This window comes from Mercenaria mercenaria, unplaced genomic scaffold (assembly GCF_021730395.1).
Source record: "Mercenaria mercenaria strain notata unplaced genomic scaffold, MADL_Memer_1 contig_881, whole genome shotgun sequence".
Lineage (NCBI taxonomy): Eukaryota > Metazoa > Mollusca > Bivalvia > Venerida > Veneridae > Mercenaria > Mercenaria mercenaria.
In genome coordinates, this window is record NW_026463792.1 from 59833 (window position 1) to 65724 (window position 5892).

The window sequence follows — 5892 nt, forward strand, 5'->3', positions numbered from 1 at the left end:
CAACCCAAGACAGTTGTATGAATACATTACTTTTACTATTAATAATTTTACTATAGCAAGCAATTAGTATCTAATTTCGTTTAAATTAATGGTTGGCAGAAAGTGGTCACAGCTTCACATAAATGTCAATATACAAATACATATGATATAAAGTATATGTTTAAAATGCAGATGTGGAGGCCCTGTGAACAGAGGCCTAATACAGTATACTTGAAACAAACAAACTTATTACACAACGTTAAGATATACTGGTGGAGGCTGACCTAACCGCCGAACCTGGGATCAGAATTCAACGGAGATCAGGTATACAAAAAAACGACATACAGAATCAGTGACTACGTTAAACGTTTATATATGACACGTACATATTTCACAGTTCTGGAAAACAGACACTGTCATGTCCATACATTAACATGTGAAAACTGCCAATATTCCATGTGAAGCTGTAACGACTGAAGGGAAGGAAGGTGTAGGCTGAACTTGAACACATAAGATGTACCTGAAATTATAAAGAAAAAGGAGAACACAAGCAAAATAAGGGGAGTGGAGGGTGGGATATTAAACATCAGCAAGTATAAACAATCGAGGATTCCTTCGATAAGAAGCAAAATCAACCCTCGCATCTATTTGCAAACGACCTTCTTCTTCCATGTGCAAAACTGAAAGGACCCAAAAGGAGATTAAATCGCAACAAGTATATTAATATACCAACAAGACATAAGCTAAAGCGGGCCCTTACAACAGGATAAGAGCTCCTTCAGTAACAGGTTTTGAATGGTAATCATTAAAAACACATTACTGAAGATAGCTTGGCACAGAAATAATAATACTAAAAAGAACAACCCAAGACAGTTGTATGAATACATTACTTTTACTATTAATAATTTTACTATAGCAAGCAATTAGTATCTAATTTCGTTTAAATTAATGGTTGGCAGAAATTGGTCACAGCTTCACATAAATGTCAATATACAAATACATATGATATAAAGTATATGTTTAAAATGCAGATGTGGAGGCCCTGTGAACAGAGGCCTAATACAGTATACTTGAAACAAACAAACTTATTACACAACGTTAAGATATACTGGTGGAGGCTGACCTAACCGCCACATGTCGAGAATTTGGAACAACGTGGAAAATTCTTGACAACCGCCACCAGTATAGCGAAGCAAACCCTGCCTGAGAAGCTGTGCCTTAACAATTTACTGCTAAAAAGGACTGACGCTTGTGTTGCAGAGTGAATAAAAACAAAATATTTCCAAATTATGACAAGTGCACCCCATCCCTGTTGAAGAGACCCGTCACGGATTCGACGATTTCTGGTTAACGAACGTATCCACCAATGTATTTAAAAAACAACAACAAATGAGCAGCGAAATTATTAACGCGTTTTCTAGCTCTCTGTTATGAAAAATAAATTAATTACTCAATGAATAACAATGATACCTTGATTGTCTTCAAAAGGAAACAAGTGTAAGATTAATGGTTTAACTTGCCGCCATTTCATACCATCCTGACTCTGACACAGTATAGTCGCATTATGACGCTGCATTACAAGTTGAGAACCCTCAGCTGATTCCTTGTCGTAACGAAATACCGACTTTAAAATTGAACATCAAACTATCCAAATATGGGTAGGACGCACTGAAAAGCTGAAAACAATTGTCAACAAAAAAGGGCAACATATGGCAGGTACAATGAAACTGCTTATAGGCGTAAGATCTGAGTGACAACAGCTGACGTGAGAGGATTCTAATGCAAGATTTAAGTGCACTTTAATCCGGGGCGCAACGCCCCATTCTTGTAATATCGTAAGCAGACATGCTGCTGTTGCAGCACCTACTCTAAATAAATGTGGTTTATATGGAATGGCAGTCAAAGATTTCTTTAGAACACACTAAACTGACAGCGTATGACGGGTAGACCGTTTAAATAAACAAACAAATAACTAGTTTGAAGCACTAGATGGTCGAACAACCATATAACTCTCTAGTAAATCCAGGGGTCAAGTAGAACAATGTGCAAGGTTGTAAATAAATAGCTACTCCTTCGCCTTTTTTCTGATCGTCCTTTGATGAATGAAGAATTATGCGAAGTACACAAATACTTACAATACTAACGTCTCCCACACATAATGCGTGACCTTTAGCACTTATATTCGAGGAGTTTGAGTTCGAGTGTACAAGCTCACATATCCTTAAAAATCAAAATGGTCGGGGAAATTACTGCTGAAAACTGTAATGCCTAAAATATAGAAGAGCAAACAGTATTTGTCACCTGTATAAGTTTACGAAGTAAATCAAGCGTTATTGGTTGCCTGATGTCAATTGTCCGATGCAACCTATCAAAATTGATAAGCATTCAACGTAACATAAATCTTTAAGTAAGATATTCAAGACTATTTATTTTACAATAGAAGAAATGTCCGAGATATACAGACATGTTGTATGACGAGCTACATTCTTGATTAAAAGATGGGCTAAAAGTGCAGTAAGGTGTAAGTCGTCTGTGCATGCAAATAAAGCTGACACGATCGGCACTAAATATATAATATTATTATTATTTTATAATATTAAAATATAAAAAGGTTACGTTATTGCATATACGAACGTCTGCCCCCTAGAAGGCAAATGTAGAAAATCAAACTACTTCGAAAAAGCTGCGCGTCCTAGTTCATGTACGCCAGTGCTATCCGTAAAGAAGTTTAGGACAGAACTATCCAATCAGTGTAAGTCGTGGAAGCTGCAATAACCATTAAAACTGTCAAACAAAATGATAAACATATCATCTGTTATTGAACTGGTCACTCTTAAATGATGTGAACTTTTAACCAAATTGCACATAATAGCATAGAAACCACTACTAAATAGTCTAGAAAGGGAATGGCTCTGCTACAGAAATTAAAAGATCAACTTAGGCTTGCATTTTTTTTTTTTTTTTTTTGCTAAGGGTATGTTAAGGCATTTATCTATAAAACAGAACAAATTGGTCATACATTCCCTGAATTAGAGCGAGCCAAACAAACATAATTATCCAAGTAATAAAACAGCCTTTCGGATTTCCTCTTGTACCGGACCAGCTATTGTAATAAATTAGCAAACTTTTCCCAATGGCAGCAAAAGATTGCACACTCATAGGTAACGTCTTGTCAGTAAAATAATCCCCTCCTAATTTGAAGGCTAATAATTTCAAAATCATAATTATGAACCTCAAAAGGCGAAAGGCAGATTTGATGCCAACTTTAGCCATTTCGCAATATTGCACTAATGAAACAATAGCTCCGTCACACTGTCTAAAGAAGTGTACTGAACTGAGGAAGAAGACATATCAATAAAATCATTCAAACTTGAACCCTGCGGGGTTCCCTTTGGGAAGGAAAGATGGTGTATAATCCTCGAGCTACCATCTTTTTGGCCACAAGACTGATCGCGGATTGCCTGAAATTTGGAAGAGGCATTTCTTTAAAAGGAACCGCAATTCTGCTTAACTGCTCTTCCTACATACTAGTAACTTTCTCATTAGCTACAGCAGAGTTTTGCCTAACGGAAATCCAAGTTTGACTGAAGTTTGGACTCTAGGGCGCTGGCTTTGTAATCGAAACCCTTTGTTAGAGCCCTCTAAAAATTCAGCTGCCACTTATTTATTTGGATATAAAGAAAGTAAGACTTGTAATACTGCTAAGTCAATAAGGGTTTTGGTGAGGGAATGGAGGTTTAAGTGACCCTCTTTGAGATGCCGGTTTTGGCTATCTGAAGATTCCACGAGGTCCAAGTGACGAGTACCTAGAACGATATTGATTGGTAGCTACTAGTGATTCTGAAAAAATAAATGAATACTTCCTAGAGTGGTTCCCATGACAACGCGTACAGCTATGTTCGTATACACAAGCAAATTTGGTACAAATACCTTGAAAACTAGTCATAACATTTTCTTGCGCACGGTATATATAGATACTCATGTACATTAAGGACCGGCAATGAATCTGTCTTTTTGGCCGGAGCCTTTGACTTAAATTTTAGCTATCAGTCTGCTTCAGTAACAAGAAAACTCTGACCTTGACTGTTATTAATGTGATCTGAGCGTAACAATACTGTTTACTCTATGAATTCGCCATTAACCATCGTAATTTTAACATTTGCTGAAACGTGGTCTCCCAAGTCGTTATAAATGCTTTACATTGGAGCCAACTCACCATTTTGTTCAACACTGTCTGACAGTGCAGCGAATCATCAGCCAAAATGCCCCTTCGCTGCGCAAACAAGGAACAATGGTGTTCTGCAACAAGGCTCACCACAACCACAAGTTGTTGCGGGTTCAGATTCACCGGTTGCAGGCTGAAACGGCTGGGTGGCGTTGCGGTGTGGCTGTACCATCTGGACTGTGTTGCGGAACTCCTTGGGTTTTTGACGTTGTCTAGAAATATTCAATTGTATACTTGAAAATTTGGCAAAAAGTATATTAATATATGTAAATTTGTCGCTAGCCCGTTATAAACTTTGAGATAGAAAGGAAAATATGACAAATTTGCAATTTGGCAGCACATCAATTCGAAATCATGTCACCAGCATACACAATGTCTATAGTGGGCATTCAGACAATAAGACTGAAATGGTCAATCATTTAACAAATGGGCTAAAATAAGTTCATCAATATACATTAGTCATGAATTCAAAATCTAATTACCATACAACACAATGAATATAATGAGCAACTCTCTTTTTGTATGATAGAACATAGCCAAATGGGCAAACACAGTTCATCAATATACATTAATTATAAATTAAAAATCCGATTACCATCCCAACACAAAGTATATAATCGGCAACCATCCGTTTACCATCAAACACAAATTATATAATCGTCAACCATTTTGTTAATGATAGAACAGAGTCAAATGGGCTAAACACAGTTCCTCAATATACATTAATGTTAAATTCAAAATCCGGTTACCATCAAACACAATGGATATAATCGGCAACCTATTCTTTTATAAATGATTGAACATAGCCAAATGGGCTAAACACAGTTCATCAATATACATTTATCATAAATTCAAAATCTGGTTACCATCCAACACAATGGATATAATCGGCTAAAATAAGTTCATCAATATACATTAATCATAAATTCAAAATCCGGTTACAATCCAACACAATGCATATAATCCGAAACCTTTTTTTAAAAAATGATTGAACATAGCCAAAAGGGCTAAACACAGTTCATCAATGTACATTAACCATAGAATCAAAATCCGGTTACCATCCAACAAAAGGGATATAATCGGCAACCTATTATTTTTTTTTTATTATTATTATTATTAAATGATCGAACATAGCCAAATGGGCTAAACACAGTTCATCGATGTAAAATAATCATAAATTCAATATCTGGTTACCATCCAACACAATGGACATAATCGGCAAACATGTTTTCTTTATTTTTTTGAAATTATCAAACATAGCCAAATGGGCTAAACACAGTTCATCGATGTAAAATAATCATAAATTCAATATCTAATTACCATCCAACACAATGGATATAATCGGCAAACTTTTTTTTTTTTTTTTTTTTTTTGAAATTATCGAACATAGCCAAATGGGCTGAACATAGTTCATCAATTTACAATAATCATAAATTCAAAATCTGGTTACCATCCAACACAATGGATATAATGGGCAACTTCTTTCTTTTTTCTTTTTTTAAATGATCGAACATAGCCAAATGGGCTAAACACTTAATGTACAATAATCAAAAATTCAAAAATTTGGTTACCATCCAACACAATAGATATAATGGGCAACCTATTTTTTTTTTTTTTTTTTTTTTGAAATGATCGAACACAGCCAAATGGGCTAAATAGAGTTCATCAATATACATTAATCATAGATT

At 35.5% G+C, this 5892-nt stretch overlaps 1 long non-coding RNA gene across 2 annotated transcripts; it reads right to left on the reverse strand.

The window, feature by feature from the left end:
- Positions 1-472: 472 nt before the first annotated feature.
- Positions 473-5886, reverse strand: LOC128554930 (uncharacterized). 2 transcript variants are annotated; one of them, XR_008369732.1, is made up of 2 exons: positions 4196-5886; positions 473-2199 (listed from the first exon to the last, which is right to left on the reverse strand). It is a non-coding gene; the product is annotated as an uncharacterized LOC128554930 (long non-coding RNA). The 2 variants fall into 2 exon arrangements; XR_008369731.1 differs by lacking the exon at positions 473-2199 and adding an exon at positions 2952-3819.
- Between the last annotated feature and the right edge of the window lie 6 nt (positions 5887-5892).